Source organism: Galeopterus variegatus, unplaced genomic scaffold (genome assembly GCF_000696425.1).
Source record: "Galeopterus variegatus unplaced genomic scaffold, G_variegatus-3.0.2 Scaffold262, whole genome shotgun sequence".
Taxonomy (NCBI): Eukaryota; Metazoa; Chordata; class Mammalia; order Dermoptera; family Cynocephalidae; genus Galeopterus; species Galeopterus variegatus.
In genome coordinates, this window is record NW_007726373.1 from 395,790 (window position 1) to 414,996 (window position 19,207).

The window sequence follows — 19,207 nt, forward strand, 5'->3', positions numbered from 1 at the left end:
AGACAATCATGGTGCCATGATGACTGAGATGGCAAAAGATAATGTTTCCCTAAACAATAATCACATCTGATCTATTCTAGGTCAGTATAACTGAAAATACAAACAAACACATTAGGAAAGGAGGCAGGGAAGAGTAAAACCTAGGACCTACCTTTCTTACAATTCCCACAGACAGATGAAATTCAATTCCATGCCAACCATACCCTTCGATCACTAAAACACAAACAGAAAAATAAAAATTCATAACAATATAAGCAGTTCTTCCCATTCCTAAAGGGCACATGATTTCAAAAGTAAGAGGCTGTTTCTTATCTCCTTTCCATCTTCTCCATGCCCACAAGAGTGGTTGAACTCAGTCACTGGCAAAAAGGCCCACACAGGTGGAGTTAAATGATGTCACACTAATTGAGCACTTACTATCTGCTAGGTACTGTTCTACATGCTTAAATGTACTAATTAATTTAATCCTCATGACAATCCTAAGAGATAGGTACTCTTATTAACTCATTTTACATCCAAATGACAACAGACCTATACCTCTGAAAACTGCTCTTATTGGTGTTAAAAAATGCCTTTTAAACAAACATAGGTAATCTCAACCATGGTAGCTGGGGTATCTGATAGAGTCTGGATGTGTTGTCTCCCGTAAAACTCATGTGGAAATCTGATCCCCAGTGTGAGTGTTGGGAGCTGTTTGGGTCATGGGGGCGGATCCCTCATAACTTGATTAATGCTCTTGGCAAAACAAGAGACTAATACAATATCTCAATGGTTTATATTTCTTTTTTTTTTTTTTCGTCCTTTTTGAGACTGGCCACACCGCGCTCAGCCAGTGAGTGCTGTGAGCGCACCGGTCATCCCCATATAGGATCCGAACCTGCGGCACGAGCGCTGCTGTGCTCCCAGCGCCGCACTCTCCTGAGTGTGCCATGGGCTCGGCCCTCAATGGTTTATATTTCTAAGTGTTCCATATTCATCCATTCATTATGTATTTCTTGAGTCCCCACAATGTGCTGAGCACTATACTAGGTGTTGAAAAGGATTAATCCTCTGCCCTTTAGAAGTTGAGAAACTAGTAGGGCAGATCAGACTAAACAAGAAATGGTTCAAGAAATGGAATGTCCTACTGTGAGGTACACAGCCTCTTTGAGCAATCATTGAGTAAAAAATCAGAAGGCTTTGGGAAATGGTGAAAGAAAGCTTCACATAAGAGATGCCCTACCGCTGGACCTTTAAAAATAGGTTAGATTGGCAAAGAGGGGGGAAAGGCCTTCCAGGCAAGGAAGAGAACAAAGACATGGTAGTAGGGATAGATGTGGTATATCGAAGGTGCTTCATAATCTCATCACACCCAGTCTTACAGCCTTTACTCTGTTCATTGATCTCTCTCTCCCTCCCTATTAGCCATACCACACTTCCTTCTAGGGCATATAACCTTTGATAGTTCTATTCTTTCTTCTACTGCCTGGATTATTCTTCCTCCCCCTTTCCCTGGGGGGTAATATGAATTAATATTAGCATACAGCAGGCACTCAATAAAATATAGCCATTATTGTAAATCATTTTTATTTTTATTTACAATCCAACCGAAACATTTTTCTACAGTCTTCCCCAATTCCCAAGAGTTCATCTACTCACCTCTCTTCTATGCTCCAAGCATGTGTCCATTTGTCTGTCAGAACAATTAAAACATTTCACTGTCCCCAAGTTTCCTTTTTTCTTTCCCTCTTACTTGCCTGAACAGGAATCATCTTTCACACAACTCTGTATTCCCCACGATCTGCCTGGCACATAATAGGTGCTCATTATATACTTGCTGACTAAAGGCCCAACTGACCCAAATTTATAAAATGAATGACAGAATTCTTTTTTAAAAATCAGCTCCTTTACTACATTTAAACAATTCAGTTTGTCAAAATCTAATGCACTTCTACATTTTCATGAATACATCTGCTACATAACTACACCAACAACTTCTGCACAAAAAGTTAAAGTAGATTCATTAAAAACCACCAACTGATTAGTTTCTGCTTGACAACAAAACTAGGTCCTCATCCACGCCAACTGAGACATACGCTGAGGATAAATTAATTGAACTGATAATTTAGATATTGTGGCTGGTGATCTTTCTCACTAAAACGGTACCACAGCTTTGTATGCAGAGTACCTATATGTATTTATATTGGCTTTAGTCATGGATAGTGGAGGCTACAAATTTAGAATTCCAATAACAAATCCAAAGTTTATTTTTAGAAACTTTCCATATGGTAGGAGTTTAAGAAGTAAAACAGCAGCCTTCTTCTCCGCCAAAAGCGAGGTTAGCAGCGCGCCAAAGGAGCAAACCCTTTCCTGACTCTGCTCTTGGCACTGCTTAAAGCAGAAGAAATGTGCGGGGCAAGCAAGAGCCTCGCTGTAAATCAGTCACCAAGGGCAACAGGCATTTTGAATGTCTGTGCTATTCAAGGCTTAAGTATTAATTTTATACATGCCCATGTTCATTTACAACACAATTTGTGGCTTGGAACTTAAAAAATGTTCTAATGTGCTAGTTTGTCCACATATTAATCAAGTCTGCCAGGTTCAAACATGCCAAGCTTAAAATACTCTCTAGATCGTTATGCAAAGGTATGAGCTCAATCTTTTATTCTCAGGAAATGGAACTTACGGGAGAATGACTAAAGCCATAGTATTTGAATGGAAGCTACAACAGAAAAAGTCAACCCTTAAATACGATGAGTTACTTTTTAAAATATCTAAACAGAAATAAGAAACAAGCTAATGACAGATTTCTTACATTAATCTCAAGACAAGATCCTGGATTTTAGCTCAAAGTTGTCAGAGAATGCATTTTGAAACTGGTTTCTACATGAAACCATCTTATGTAAAGGTTGTTTTAGTCATCCACTGACTAAGCCCCTTTAGAATCCAAGTCTAACTAACCTTAGATTGAAATGAATTCTATTTTTACATGAACAGTATTATAAGCAAAGTTCCTTTAATCTTCTGTTTATCAGCTTTAGAAAAATACCAATAAAACCTGGAATGGCTAAACTTTTATAACTAGAACCTCAGAAGCTAACAGACCCAAGCCCTTCATTTTCAGTCAGGGAACCATAAAGCATAAAGCGTTCAATGACTTGATAACAAAAAGACTGGAACCAGAATCCAATCACTAGTCTAATGCATTTATTCTACTATACACTACTAAACACAATCCTTTACTAAGACCGAAAATGTTTTAGAAATTACAGCAGAAGAAAAGTTTAAATATCCCCTTCCTAACTAGGAAGAATTTAAATAATTAGATGTGTGTGCCCTGAAGATCTGAAAATATTGTCCCTTAAAAATTTGGGCAGTAAAAAACTGTAGCAATTATTTTCAATGCTTTTGGAATAATTATACATGCTCATATAGAATCTGTTGGAAGTTTAGCTTTAAATTTTTTTCCTTACATTCCAAAAGGGATAAAAACAATTTTTACAATCTAAGATAACATTATTCTTATCTGATAAAAAATAAACTCCCCTACCCCCAAAAAAGGAGCAATTTCATAGAATTCAAGGTCTTTCAAACAAGCACAGCTTCTGAAAGAAAGCCACTGACCCATTTTAATCTGGGGGAAGGAAAGGCAAAGAATAAAAGGAAAGTAACAAAAACAGAATGGAAAAGGAAAAAAGGAAAAGGAACAAAGAGAAAATAGAAAAGAAAATCAATTCAGAGGTCTGACTTTTATCCAAAAGGGGTGGGGGGGGGACAATTCCCAATTAAATGAATGAACTGTGGTTACTAAGCAGTCAGCCTCAACAGAGTATGGTCACATACCTCTTCAAACTGAACACCTATGAAAAAAATCTTAATCTCACTCTGCCTGACTCCTTTTTTTTTTTTGGCAGCTGGCCAGTACAGGGATCAAACCCTGGACCTTGGTGTTATCAGCACCACACTCTAAACAACTGAGCTAACCGGCCAGGCCTCCTCTACTCTTTCTTTTGCTCTTAAACAGAGTAGAAATAGACTGGGGACCCTGGAGCAAGTAAGGAAGTCAGAAATGCCAGTCCATGTACTCTTTCAAAGTGCTGGTGGAACTGGTTGGAGCTATCAGAGTCTCAAAAGAGAATCAAGAGAGACCACTGTGTTCTTAGATGTATCCATAGCCTCCTACAGAAGAGACTAGAAACCTGCAAAGAGCCATATACTCAGCCTTTCATATCCACCAAAAATCTTTCCTTTCAAATTATCAGTTTGACTTGTTTTGAGTTTTCAAAGAACAGCTAATACAACATTTAATTCAGGTGACAAGGGGAACATGGAAGCAATACTGTATACACTAGAAAAGGAGGGAGAGAGGAAATAAAGAAGACCTACATAGCCCTGCTAGCCAAACCAGCAGCAGCATTCAACCTAACATGGGCTCATTAAGATACTGGAACACACACAATAATTTTTTTAAAAAACACCCTAAAATCTCAAACCTTCCACTTGCAAGAAGAGTGTCAAACTCTATGAAAGCTCCAATTTTGCCTTCATCTGCCAGCATTCCATAGCAAGCTATGGAAACAGCTCCTATTTCACTGTGTGTTAAGACTCAAGACATAGTTCCAGACATGCAGATATAGCTCTTGCTTTTTGAAACCGCAAAGCAAAAGCCACTTTATAATTTTCAATTATTTGATCACCTATTCTTTTATGTAATTCTTTTTTTTTTTTTTTTTTTTTTTTTTAAAGGAGAAGAAGGAAGCAGGTGTGTGCAGAAAGCCTGGGTAAAATTATTTCGATCAAATAAGTTGCCCAATAAGTTGGCTACAACATGGTCACACAGTCAATTAAAAGGGATTTTTAAAACTCTATTAAATTTTTATCTACAAAATTTGGAATGTATTTGGGAAAGTGATAAAATTTTCATGACTTAGCACTAATGCTATCATGATATCACACACGTGTGTTGCTTTGTATGTGAAAATCAATCACTATCCATTAATAAAGAGATAAAAATCACACAGTTTAGTTCTTGGAAAGAGTATTAAAAGACATACTATAGCCCTAATGTCCTATTTATGTTTTTAGTTCTTTACTTTTGTAAAATCTAGAATTAAGCACTCCCATAGGTCATTTTTTTTTTTTTTTTTTAAAGATGACCGGTAAGGGGATCTCAACCCTTGGCTTGGTGTTGTCAGCACCACGCTCAGCCAGTGAGCAAACCGGCCATCCCTATATGGGATCCGAACCCGCGGCCTTGGTGTTATCAGCACCGCACTCTACCGAGTGAGCCACGGGCCGGCCCCTTATGTAATTCTTATAACCTGTAAAATAGTTATCTGCAGAGATGATGGAGATGGTGGAAAGGAAACCACACCTCTATAAAAGCATCTATTACAACTGGAACCATAGGGGAAGGAGCCATTTGTCTATCAGCATTCTAAATAAGAGAGGGGAACTCTGCAGACCTCAACCTTGACATGAACACTTCTGCAGCTAATCTTAAACAAATACATAGATCGCTGGGGTTTTTTTAACAGAATAAAATGAACATATTTTATTTTTCTTTGCTTTTAACCATTATAAATTATATTAATTTTCCAAAATAGGTAATACATAACTACCGTTTTTTAAAAAATCAAATAGTACAGTAAGATATACAGAAAAAGTAGGTCTCTTTTCCACCCCGATCACCCAGTACTCCTTCCCAGAAACACATTCAAGTTTCTTGTAATTTCCTGTTTTTTGACAACTAAATCACTTTCCTATGCTTACAAGTGTGGCTGCAAGGCTGGCCCTGTGGCTCCCTCGGGAGAGTGCGGCACTGGCAGCACCACGGCCGCGGGTTCGGATCCTATATAGGGATGGCCGGTGCGCTCACTTGCTGAGCGTGGTGCAGACCACACAAGTGTGGCTGCAGGAGAAGGAGTGGACTTAGCTGGTTAATTGGACTAACAGAGAGAGTACATCACCACCACCACTGAAGTCTAAGAATCTTCACAGCAGGGCCACCATCATCGTTGCACATTTGTGCCCTCCCTACACATACTCCCATTCACATGCATACCCAACCACACCCAAAGGAAAGGGTGTGTGTGTGCTAAAATATACATAACATACAACTTACTATTTTAACCATTTTTAAGTGGCATTAAGTGCGTTCACTATGTGGTGAAAGCATCACCACTATCCATTTCCCAAAACCTTATCATCATCCCAAACAGAAACTCTGTACTCATTCATTAGACAGTAACTCCCCATTCTCCTAGCCCCTGGTAATATCTAATTCCACTTTCTGTCTCTATGAATCTGCAGGTACCTCATATAAGTGGGATCATACATTATTTGTCCTTTTGTATCTGGCTTCTTTCACTTAGCACAGTACTTTCAAGGTTTATCCATGTTGTAGCATGTATCAGAATTTCATTACTTTTTAAGGCTGAATAATATTCTATTGTATGTATATACGTCATTTTGTTTATCCATTCATCAGTCTGATGGACTTTTACATTGCTTCCACCTTTTAGCTATTGTAAATAATGCCAGTGGTGTACAAGTATCTGTGTAAGTTCCTGCTTTCAATGCTTTTGGGTTTATACCTAGCAATGGAATTGCTGGATCATATGGTAATTCTATGTTTAACTTTTTGAGGAACCACCAAACTGTTTTCCACAAGCACCTACACTATTTCACATTCCCACCAGCAACGCACAATTTCTCCTCCTCACCAACACTTTATTTTCCTTTTTTTTTTTTTTTTTTATAATGGCCATCTTAATGGGTGTAAAGTGGTATCTCATTGTGTTTTCAGTTTGCTTTCAAAGGAGAAAATTCTTATGTCTGTGGCTTCAAAGGCTTTTTGCATTTCTTTTTCCTTTTTGTCTTTTTTCGTGACTGGCAATGGATTGCAACCCTCAGTGTCGCGCCCGTACCGCGCTCAGCCAGTGAGCGGCTGGTCTGTATGTGGGATCCGAACCCTCGGCGGGAGCGCTGCCGCGCTCCCAAGCGGCGCACTGTAGCAGTGCGCCACCGGGCCGGCCTGGCTTTTTGCATTTCTTGTGCCTGTGGCACCAATCTATCCTCATCCCACAAAGAAATGTCTTATTTTCTGGCTCCTCTTCTCTTCCCAGCATGAAAGAGTCTAAAACTCATCACTTCAAATGTTATCCACTACAGTGACCACTGTATTGCACTCTTCTCTGCTTTTCTTGCATATCCTTTCACCTGCTTTTTGGCTTTCTTCTTTAAAAAAAAATGCTGACCAGTCATAAGCAGACAATTCCAGTTTAATCAACACTCTCCAACTTCTGGTGAAAAAACCAATTCCTCAAGTACTTTTGGCACTTCAAGTCTCCTCAGGAATTGTCAACAATGCTCAAAAGTTTTTTCTTGACTATCTAAGATGCTTTCTTTTCTTTTTCTTGGTGTTGAGTTCAGTGCTCTTTTGAATGCTTGAAGACAGCAGAAAGTTGGTCTCTAGATAACTGTTTTACCATAGCCATTTTCACATCCAAATCTACCTGCATTTAAGCAGAGCTTGCAGATAAACAAAATAAAAACATTAAATTTCTCACTATCCATGGAGAGCACAACAAAGATAATAAAATTAGAAATACTTTTACTAATAACTCACAGTAAATTGTTTTGCAACTGTCAACAGTGCCTGGAACATGGTAGATGTTCAATAAATATTTGTTGAATGAATGATTTAAGGAGATAAATATGGCAGCAGAGAAAGCTTTGGAGTCAAATCTAGATTTGTATCTCAGCTCCTACCCTTATTAACCATATGACCTTGACCTAAGCTACTTAACTTCTCTGAGCCTCAGTTTCCTCACCTAAAAAAATAGGTGGAAGGACTGCCCAGTTAGCTCAGTTGTTTAGAGTGTGGTGTTACAACACCAAGGTCAAGGGTTCGGATCCTTGAAATGGCTAGCCATCAAAAAAAAATAGGTGGGGGCCGGCCCGGTGGCGCACTTGGGAGCGCGGCAGCGCTCCCGCCGAGGGTTCGGATCCCATGTGAAGAACAGTTCCCGTTCACTGGCTGAGCGCGGTGCGGGCGCAACACCAAGGGTTGCGATCCCGTTGCCGGTCCCCGGTACGGGCGCGACACCGAGGGTTGCGATCCCGTTACCAGTCAGTAAAAAAGACAAAAAAAAAGGGAAAAAAATAGGTGGATAATCCCACCTATCTTGCAGAGTGACCATGAAGGTTAAAGAGATGTTATTGGTGGTATATACAAATTGCTTTGTTGGTACTGGCTCTAGGTACCAGGAAAGCATTTATCTAAACAAAAGAAACAGTTCAATAGCTCACAATTCATTCATTCGTTCATTCATTCATTCATTCACTGAATGAATAATTCATTCAATTATTTAGCTAGGGTCTACTATGTACCATGCACTATAGTTGCATACAATAAATACATCAGTGATCAAGACAGACATAAATCTCTGCTCTCATGGAGCTTATATTCTAATGGGGGGAGACAGACAACAAAATAATAAATATAATAAGTAAATTATATAGATATTAAAATATAATAAACATTTTTGAAAAAAAGAAAAGGTAGATCAGAATAAAGGGAATCACACATCCCCATATTGGCCAGCTGCCCGCCCCCCCCCCAAAAAAAAAGGAATAAAGGGAATCAGAAGTGTTCGGACCAGAGGAACTATTTTAAATAAAATGATTAGGGTAGGCCTCATTGAGAAAATGAAATTAAAGCAAAGAGTTGACAGTGGTAAGAGATTTAGCCATGCAGAAATCTAGAGGAAAAGCTTTCCAGACAGAGGGAACAAAGCAAAAATTCTAAGGTAGAAGCAGGATTGTCATTTTCAAAAAAGAGCAGGAAAGCTAGTATGACTGCAGCAGAGAAAGCAAGGGGGATGTAAAAGCTGAGATCAGAGAGGTTAATAGAAGACCAAATAATATAAGGCTTGATGGAGTTTGGATGTGTTGTCCCCTACAAAACTCATGTGGAAATGTGGCAGTGCTGGAAACTCATTGAGTCATGGGGGTGGATCCCTCATGAATGGATTAATGCTCTCCCTGGGGGAGAAGGGGTAGTGAGTGAGTTCTCGCTCTGTTAGTTCGCGCGAGAGCCGATTGTTTAAAAGACCCTGGCACCTCCTCTCTCTCTCTTGCTTCCTCTTGCCTCCTGATCTGCTTGTACCCGCTGGCTGCCTGCCGTTTTCCGCAATGAGTAGAAGCAGCCTGAGGCCCATGCCAGATGCGGCTGTCCCAGAATCGTGAGCCAAATAAACCTCTTTCCTTTAAAAATTACCCAGTCTCAGGTATTTCTGTTATAGCAAAACAACACAGACTAAAACAAGGCCTTACAGACTTTTACTCAGAGTAGAATAGGGAGCTGCTGTAGGGTTTTTGAACAGAGTAATGACATGATCTGACTTAGGTATAAAAAGAATGATTCAGGCTGCTGTGTTGACAATAAAAGAAAAGGTAGAAGCTGGGAGATCAGTTAGGAGTTACTATAATGATCCAGTCAAGAGAGAACAGTGGCTACAGAGTGGTAGCAGCAGAGATATTGAGAAGAGGCAGATTTTGGCTATATTCTGAAGGCAGGTCCTGTAAGTTTTCCTGGCATACTGGATATAGGGTATGGGAGAGAGACAAGAGTTCAAAGTTTTGACCACAGCAACTTGAAGAGTAGAGTTGCTCTTCATCAAATAAGACAGGGGGAAAAAGATGAAAAAAAGTTTAATGGAGGGAAGAGCTTACTTTTGGTTTTGTATATGTTGAGTTTGAAACAGCTTTCCAACTTTTCTGAGAGGTAAATAGGGTCAGGTTGATGAAATAATGTTTTTTTTAACATTTCCATTTCACTATCTTATAATAGATGATAAACCACAGATTTAATTTGGCCTTGACTCTACAGTTTTATAACAGATTAATTTCAGCAGTTACCATATAAATGACAAAAGAAATATTCATAATATAGTTTGATGCTGATTAATTCCGAACGACTAACCATATCCTTTAAAGCTTAAAGATCAAAACTGAAATCCATTCCCCCTCATGTTCATAGGTAGTGGGCCAAATCTCAATAAATGATGAAGAATAATAAAACAGAATGAGCTGCTGGCATGTGCTACCAACACTGAATTCACCCAGATAGCAAATGGAGGACTCCAGTGACCCTAGCAATGATAAACTTCAGTCTGACATACTCTTCCTACTTTAAAGCACAAATTTTTCTCTCCTTCTGTTCCCTGGAAGGTCCCAAAAGAAGACAATGGTCCAGAGCCTGAGAACAAAGTATCTAGGAAGAGGAACAATACAGAGAGGAACCTACACAGGACTATCACTATCACCACATTCTGGGTCAAAGCCACAGGAGAAATCACAAAATCATACCATCTCAGTGTTGGAAAGGGATCATCATGTGTCAACAAATATTTTCCAAGTGACCATGTGCTAGATGCTAAGGATACACAGCTGATTATGACAAAATTCCTATTCAAGGCACTGTATGCTAAGTACTTTAACAGAGGAATTAACTAAGGATTATGGGAATGTAGAAGACGGAATAAAAGAGCAGATTTTCTAAATAAATTGCCGAGAATAAACTTGGGATCACCACATCTACCATTTCCTACCAATCTTACATACAGAAGACTCATGTAGTGATTTGGGATAAGGAGAAAGTAAGGCTGCAGTTCTAGTAGGGCTGGGATTTGTGGCTGCTTAGAATCAGGATCTTGTTCTCCTATGTGATTGGTTAAAAAAAAATAGCTACAGGTGGGTATGATCATTTCTGTCCCCCTTCATTTCTTTTCCACAAAAAAAAACTGGGATCATAAGAAAGCACATTCTAGTCCAACCATTCACTAGGCGCCAATCTCTAAATTTTATAAGATAATACCTAGTCCTTTAAAATATTTGCTGAAAGAAAATTGTACCTTCTCTTCCTAAGGGAAATTTTATTTACAGGCTAGGCTATTTACAGAGGTCTAGGTTACAACTTAAACTACCAGAATAAAATTAACAATAACCACTACCAATGCCATGTGACTTTTCCTCTGGTCCAAGTTCTAAACCATGTACCTCCCAAGGCTTAGGAGTCTTTCTATCTCTGAGTCTTCTGTCACTCTCGCTTTTCACTTTACTGCTAATTGTGACTTAGGAATTCACCCACAAAGAACTACAAGAATTTATTAACCCACAACCATATTTCATTTTCATTTTCTAGACAAATCTTAAAGGCATTTAATGTATGATGTCAAAAAGTATCATTTGTCATTACACATCTCCAAAGAGAAAAACTTACCTCTGACATAAGAGTTTTTATTTATCAGTAATGTCTCTCTATCCAATAGAAACATCCTTAACCACCATAACACATTCTAGCAAATTGCTGTTATTTCAGCAATTACAATGGAGTATTCACTTTCAACAGCGAGTCAAGGCTTGGGAGTGGCTTGAGACATGGAATTTCACCAGCTGGCATCTACACTTAAGTTCAAGGAGACAAATGGAATTTTTGTATCAGGTTTTTCCAAGAATTAACTAGTATTTAAATTGATTATACCTTTCTAAAGTGTTTACAGATGAAATGGTATAATATCTGGGATTTATTTTAAATATTGAGGAGGATGGGGGAGTAAGTTTAAAAAAGATTGGTTGTGTGCTGATAATTGTTGAAGCTGAGTGATAGGTTCATGGTGGTGGTTCATTACATTATTCTCTTTATTTTTATACGTGTTTAAAGTTCTCCATAATAAAGATTTAAAAATTAATTTTACTGATGTCATGATCTGGTGAACTTGAAAAACACGTCAAGAACAAAGTGACTCTTGGAACCAATGAGCTCCATAACCTACAAGAGTAAAAGTTGTTAATTTCTTAAAATATACCTCAATTCTAACACTTATTCCTCAATGAACAAATATTTATTGAGCACAACTACCATGCGCCAGGCACCAACCTGAGTGCTAAGGATACAATGATAAACTAAATTCTCTCTCCCTCAAGGAATCAAGTGGGCAATCTGTTGTTACAAAAGTGGCAAGCACATGGTGTCACAGACAAACAAGAGACCTAATCCAACTATGATCTATCAGGAAAAGCTTCCCAGAGGGGTATCATCTAAGTTAAATGCTGAGAAATTCAACCCCCCAAAATAAGTCATTTGTTTTTGACTCACTGCTGACCTTTACAGATTGTCACATCAGCAATAAATACCTGTTCCTTCACGAACTAAAGTATCCTCTTTTCTAGAAAGCAGAAATTAGCAAACTATCATTCATTCAACAAATACAGTCATCCCTCAGTATCTGTTGGGGTTGGTTCCAGGACCTCCTACAGACACCAAAATTCACAGAAGCTCAAGTCCCTGATATAAAATGGTGTAGTATTTGCATATAACCTACACACATCTTCCTGAGTACTTTAAATCATGTCTAGATTTCTTATAATACCTAATACAATGTAAATGCTATGTAAGTTGTTGTTATACTGTATTGTTTAGGGAATAATGACAAAAAAGTCTGTACATGTTTGGTACAGATGCAATTTTTTAAAATATATATTTGTGATCCACGGTTGATTGAATCCACAAATATGTAACCCACAGATACAGAGGGCAGACTTTTTATTAAATACCTACCACGTGGCAGTATGTACTAGACGAAAAGGATAAAACACAGTCTTTGCCTTCATGAGGTTATAATCTAAGAGCAAAGAAGACAAAAACAAGTAAACAAGCCTTCAAGCAGAAACCTAATTACAAATTTCTCCAAGCAATAAAGGAAACAAAAAGGAACTTTGCATGCAGAAGGTACCTACTTTTTAGATATGGTGAGGAAAGTTGAAAGAACTGAAGAAAGACCGGCGTATGATAGTGTAGGCAACTGAGGGAAAAGGGATGCCAGATGAGGTGGTGAGATCTGCAGAGATATGGCATGCATGCACTGATTCCATATATATATATTTTTTTTTTCCTTTTTGTCTTTTTTTGTGTCTGGCAATGGATCGCAACCCTCAGTGTAGCGCCCGTACTGGACCGGGACCGGCAACAGGATCGCAACCCTCGGTGTTGCGCCCGCACCTCGCTCAGCCAGTGAGTGGGAACCAGTCTGTATGTGGGATCCGAACCCTCGGCGGGAGCGCCACCGCGCTCCCAAGCGGCGCACTGTAGCAGTGCGCCACCGGGCCGGCCCTCCATATATGTTTTTAAGAAGATCATTCTTGCTACTCTGGAAAGAATGAATTGAAAGAGAATACTTTTTTTTTTACCAAGATTTTTAGATGAGTAAAACCAAAGCACCAAAATTTATTTTGGCCAGCAAAACTCATCACTGCATTCCATTACCAACTTAAAATCTTTTAAATTGCCCTACTTAGTCCAGGCCTCATCCACAGTTTTCATTTTGTTTTTCCTAAATGCTTACAAAATGGCTCATGACATCTGAGGAGATCTCTGGGAAGCTGAAACAAGTCCACATGCCTGAGGGTTAGCATTCTTCTCATTCTCCAATTGCCAAAGTCAGATTAATTTTCATTTACTCATCTCCTATTCCACAATCAGCTTCTTGACTGAAAGAAAGGGAGTAGGGGACTTCCTTGAGTGTTTCAAGAGACAATAACCTTTACTGAACATGATAAAGAATGTGATTGCATAACCTTTCTTCTTCCTATTGCCAGCTATGTCCCAGGTGGGGACTCCACTATGAAAGTAATTCTAATTTTCCTGTCCAAATTTGCCAGATCTCAGAAAGCTGCCTAAAGCAAAATCATTTAATTGTCTTCCAAAAAACAAACAAAAAAATTTCCTCATCCCAAAGTCTGAACAAGAATAAATTTCTAATAGCACTTGCAATTGATAAGGAAAGGAAAATAAATTCCATTGTCAATCCCTGGGGCATGTGGCTAAATAATCTTAATAAAGGGACTAAAAAAGTTAGTTATACATGCTCAGAGAGATTTTACTCAGTTATGTGAAAAATAAAATGAAAGGGAGGAACGGGGAACAGTACCAACATCTGCTGAATACCCATGAACTTTACATATATTATGTTTCACTTAATCTTGACAGCATCCCTTCAAAATAAGCATATCCCCATTTTATTGATGATGGCTTCCACAGTTCATACTCTTTCCACTAAACAAATGTTTAAAAACAAAGATCTAAATTATAGAAATTCTTCCACATGACCAATGTACTAATAGTTAAATAAGTTGCGTGTGTGTGCATGTGTGTTATACACACATACTGTATGTGTTTCTTCTGGAGGCCTAGTCACCAATAGTAATACTTTTCAGTGGGGAAAAAGTGTTCAGGATTCCTACTTAGAGACATCAGACCACCAAAAAGCAGCTCTGACAGGGGCTTAGCTCAGTTGCCAGCGCAGTCAAGGGTTCTGATCCCCATACCACACCAACTAGCCACCAGAAAAAAAAAAGATAAGGGAGTTTGATGGCAAAAGCTATCAGCGTTAAGTTACTGGCTCCTAACCAAAGTAAAGGAGCTCCTCCTTGAAGGTAGCATATATTTCCTGGGGCTAGCAGCAGTGACTCCTTGACAGAAACTGTAGGGACTCAATACACAAAGACCATTCTCAACTAAAGGAGTGTCCCGTAAGCGATACAGGGTAGTGACACTGAGCAACATGTACATGCAAAAACAACTATCATGTTGACAAATAAAATCAAGTAAGATAGCATACAGGACTTAACATAAAACAGATACTCAATAAATATTCTACTATCTGCTCCAAGTTTTTGTACAAAAAATAAATAACTGTGCTGAGTGGAGCCACAACCCCCCTATTTAGCTGGGCAAATTGGTGAAATATTCTTTCTCTCGGGCACAGCCAGACTGAGGATGCATACCTGGTTCCACATTTGCAAAGAACAGGGACCCAACCAGCCACATCTCAGAAGTCAGAAATCTTTTCTTAAGGATTATTTTATTTCCTCCATCAATCAGCAGCATAGCAAATGAACAGAAAGGTATCTTTAAAGCAAAAGCTTTATCTCCCCAAAAGCTGAGCACAACATAACTCTGCAAAACCACCAAGCTATCACTGCAATCAACGCAATCTGCATTCCTCCATTTCTATGATCACTGAGTAGTCACACATGACCTGGCATATTAAATCATTACTAAACTCCACACTAGTGCAAATTATTCTTCAACTATTTCAATGGTTTAACTTTCAAAACAAAATTATCTTCTCTTTAAAAAAATTATTTTAAATCAATTCTATCATTTAGATGCTTCTGAGACTTAGACTCTGGGATTAACAATTGTAACATGATAATAATTGCTGAAGTGAATACAGTGACAAATGTAAGGTTCATATGAAAATCATAGAAGGGCCCTTAGGGGTCATCTAACTTAATGCTCCAACTTTACAGAGGAAACACCTCAGACCCAGAGAGTATACACAACTTGTTCAATACTAAAATATTACATACCTTATTAGATGACAGAATGACGATTTTTAAATTCCAAGTCTACTGATGCCCTGTTGGCCAGATGACCTCTCTTTAATAATAATAGCTGCCACTTATCAGATAATTACAATGTGCCGGGTGCTGTACTAAGGGTTTTACATGTGTGATCTCATTTAATCTCACCACAACTCTATGAAGGAGGCATTATCAAATCCATATGACAAATGAGGAAGACAGTTTGGTTTTAACCATTATACTATGCCTTCCTATTCTTTCATTCATTTATTCATTCAACACTTGCTAAACAAGTATAATGTGCCAGGTACTGTCTGAGCTGTAGGAATACTAGTGATGAAGATGGACAAGGTCCTTGCCTTTATGGAATTTAAACATAAGCACTTCAGATATGACTGATAAGTGCTGTGGGGGGAAAAAAACAGTAATATGATAGTAGCTACAGAGGCAACATTATGCTACCAATCATATATGAAAACACTAAAAATGTGTAAGAGTATCACCTCACACCCATTAGGATGGCTGTTATCAAAAAATAAATAAATAACAAGAGTTGAGAAACTGGAACACTTGTGGACTCCTGGTGGAAATATTTATGAAAGTGAAGTGCTGTACATCTATTCTTTGATGGTGCTTTCAAACCCAGCAAAGACAATCAAGTATTCGAAATAGCATATCCTAAAAGGAAGATAAACTTGTGTCCTCTTTAGTATGATATTAATTCTTGTTTGGGCATAGTAGAAACAGTTCTAATCAGAGAAACCTATCATGAGGATAAATAGATCTCTCCAAATTAAAATAAGCAATAAAGATTACACATATATGCAATTCCAATGCCCGTTTCTTTTTTCCTTGTTACCATATTCCTGTTAAATTTCTCTCAATCAATTCCTCTGATACATCAGCACAGACACAAACTGACTACCGAACAGGTAAGAGGGAGTTTGTTAAGCTCTCTTACTAGACTCAGATTGCTGCTGTGGGAACTGCCTCCTCTTAAATTTCTGGGCTACTATCAGATAGAAGCAGCTCTTAATCTCCCTGGCTTCCTTTTCAGGGTCAAGTGCCAAGAAATGAAGAGGGAGAACAGACATAGATCCACAGTTATCTAAAGTACTGAACTTTTCATGCATTATGGACCCTGAACACATGTTATTCAGCTTCACACTAGGATGTACCATAAATCTTGGTTATTTACTAAACCCACTTGACACAAATATTATATTAGATATATTGGAGAGAAAAGAATACCAATTAGGTGCAGCTGCTACCCCAATGACACTACAATGTTAATGGGAAGAAAAAGTATTGAGGAAAAAAGAAATAAGTAAAAAAAGATTAATTATATGAGGGCACTATATAGGGAGAGGTTAGTTATGAAAGCAAATTTGAGACTGGATGATTCATTTAGTATTAATCAAAGATTCATTTAGTATTCTAAAGTTGTTTAGCCTCACATTAACTTTAAAATGGGCAAGGACAGTTTGGGTAATGGGAGGAACAAAGCTGCTTCAAGAATTCAGGGCAGCCTGACCAAAGTCATGAAAATGACAATTATCAGTATAGAATGATAAACAGTGCTTTTAAAATTTCTGATTGAAAAAAAAAATAACATGTAATGATTCTGCTTGGTGACCTACAAAAGTCTACCTTAGCCATAAGCAAATTTCATGATAACAGCATACAGCTATAGACTAACTACAAGATCAAGAAGCAATTTGGTTCTAGAAACTAAATTAAGTCAGTCCACTCATTCCTTACAGACTCTAATTGGTAAGGAAGAAAAGAAACCTGCCATTTCTATAGCTATACCAGAATGATATTCTGAAATGTTTTTGCCTCCTCCCAACTAAAAAGTCAGAGGTGCAGTGTCTGTTATTAAGCCTATGTTATTCTTCCACAGAGAGCAGAGTATAAATGCACATGGTAAAGAAACATTAGCTGAAACAGACTCTAAAAAAAAACAGATTACCCAGCATTTGCTTTTATAAGTCAAATGTAAATTTCATATATGTAATCAACTGTCATTTGTGTAATTCCTCACAGCAAGTATTTTATTTAGGCAGGGTAAATACACATGGTTGATGCTCAGTAACTATCTGAATGAATGAATGATCTCATGTGTACTCAAGGGACTACTGCCAGGAGAAGCCAAACAAATTAACTCCATAAAATGACTGAAGTTAGAAAACTGCAGGGGAATGAAGGATGGACTATATTCTTGCAATGGAGCTGCAAGGAGGCACATTATTCATCCATTCATTCATTCAACAGAAATTTGAGGACCTGTTATAGGACAGGCACTTTTGTAGTGTGCACATGTATGGAGGTGTAGATCACCTGTTAGAAACTGGCTGACCTCAACCAAATTTGACATGCAAACATCTTTTGTTTAGTCCATGGAGTGTGGACCTGCACAGTATTTTTAAATTGACTTTGAAGTATAATTTACATACAATAAAATGCACACATGTTAAGTGTACGTTTTCAATGAGTTTTGATAAGTATACACTCTCATGCTCTAATATAATCATCACTCCCAATCAGGAAAAAAACATTTCTATCACCTCTCATGTCCTTTTACAATCTTCCACCCCCACCACAGCCAACCACTGATGTAATTTCTATCACTATAGATTGGTTTTCCTGATTCTAGAAGTTCATAAAAATGAAATCATACAAGGCTGGCCAGTTACTCACTGGTTAGTGCATGGTGTTGGTAACACCAAGGTCAAGGGTTCAAATCTCGATACCAGCCAGCCGCCCACAAAAAAGAAATCATATAGTAAGTTCTCTTTTTTTGTATATTACTTCTTTCACTCAACATGTTTTTGAGATTCATTCACATTGTTGCATATACCAATGATTCATTCCCTTTTTTTCTAAGTAGTAATCCATTGTTTGTTTATCCTGTTTGTTTATCCATTCACCTGTCAATGGCATTTGGATTGTTTCCAATTTTTTGGCCATTCTGAATAAAGCTGCTACGAACAGTCTCATGGTCTTGTTGTGAACATGTTTTCATTCTTCTTGGGGAATAAACACCTAGGAGCAGAATGGCTGGGTTGAATATTAATAAATAAATAAACTTTAAAAAAAAAGAATTGCTAGGTTGTATGATAAGTAGGTACTTAACTTTGTAAGAAACTGACAAACCACTTTCAAAGGAGTTGTACCATTTCATACTCTCACCAGCAACATACATAAACTCCACTTGCTCTACATCCTCACCAATACTTGGAATTGTCCATCGTTTTATTTTGTATTTTTGCTTTTTTTTTTCCGGCAGTTGGCCAGTATGGGAATCTGAACCCTTGCCCTTGGTGTTACAAGGCCTCACTCTAACCAACTGAGCTAACCGGCCAGCCCTACCTTTTTTATGTTAGCCATTCTAGTGGGTACAAAACAGTATTTCACTGTGATTTTAATTTGTATTTCCCTAGTGACTGACGTTGGGCATCTTTTCATATGCTTTTAGACATTCATAAATTATTTTTCTTCTGTGAAATGTTTATTCAGGTCTTTTACTTATTTTATAATTGAGCCATTTGTCATTATTGAGTTTTTTAAGTTTTTTACATATTCTGGATATATGTGTGTAAACATTTCCTCACAGTGTGTGGCTTACCTTGTCAGTTTCTTACAGTATCTTTTGAAGTATAGAAAGCTTCAATTTTAATAAAGTCCGATTTATCAGTTTTTACTTTTTTTTTTTTTGTCTTTTGTCTTTTTTCCGTGTCTGGCAATGGATCGCAACCCTCAGTTTCGCCCCCGTACCGGGACGGGGACCGGCAAC

At 38.1% G+C, this 19,207-nt stretch overlaps 1 protein-coding gene across 2 annotated transcripts in view; it reads right to left on the reverse strand.

Moving 5' to 3' along the window:
• The window catches only part of MKL1 (megakaryoblastic leukemia (translocation) 1), a 188,817-nt gene that overhangs the window by 155,102 nt on the left and 14,508 nt on the right, over positions 1-19,207 (reverse strand). The window contains exon 2 of one of the 2 annotated variants that reach the window (XM_008566680.1): positions 152-213. The exons of the other annotated variant lie outside the window; for it this stretch is intronic. The gene's annotated coding sequence lies outside the window, so the exon portion shown is untranslated. The remainder of the gene's footprint in view (positions 1-151; positions 214-19,207) is intronic. 2 annotated transcript variants of the gene reach the window in all.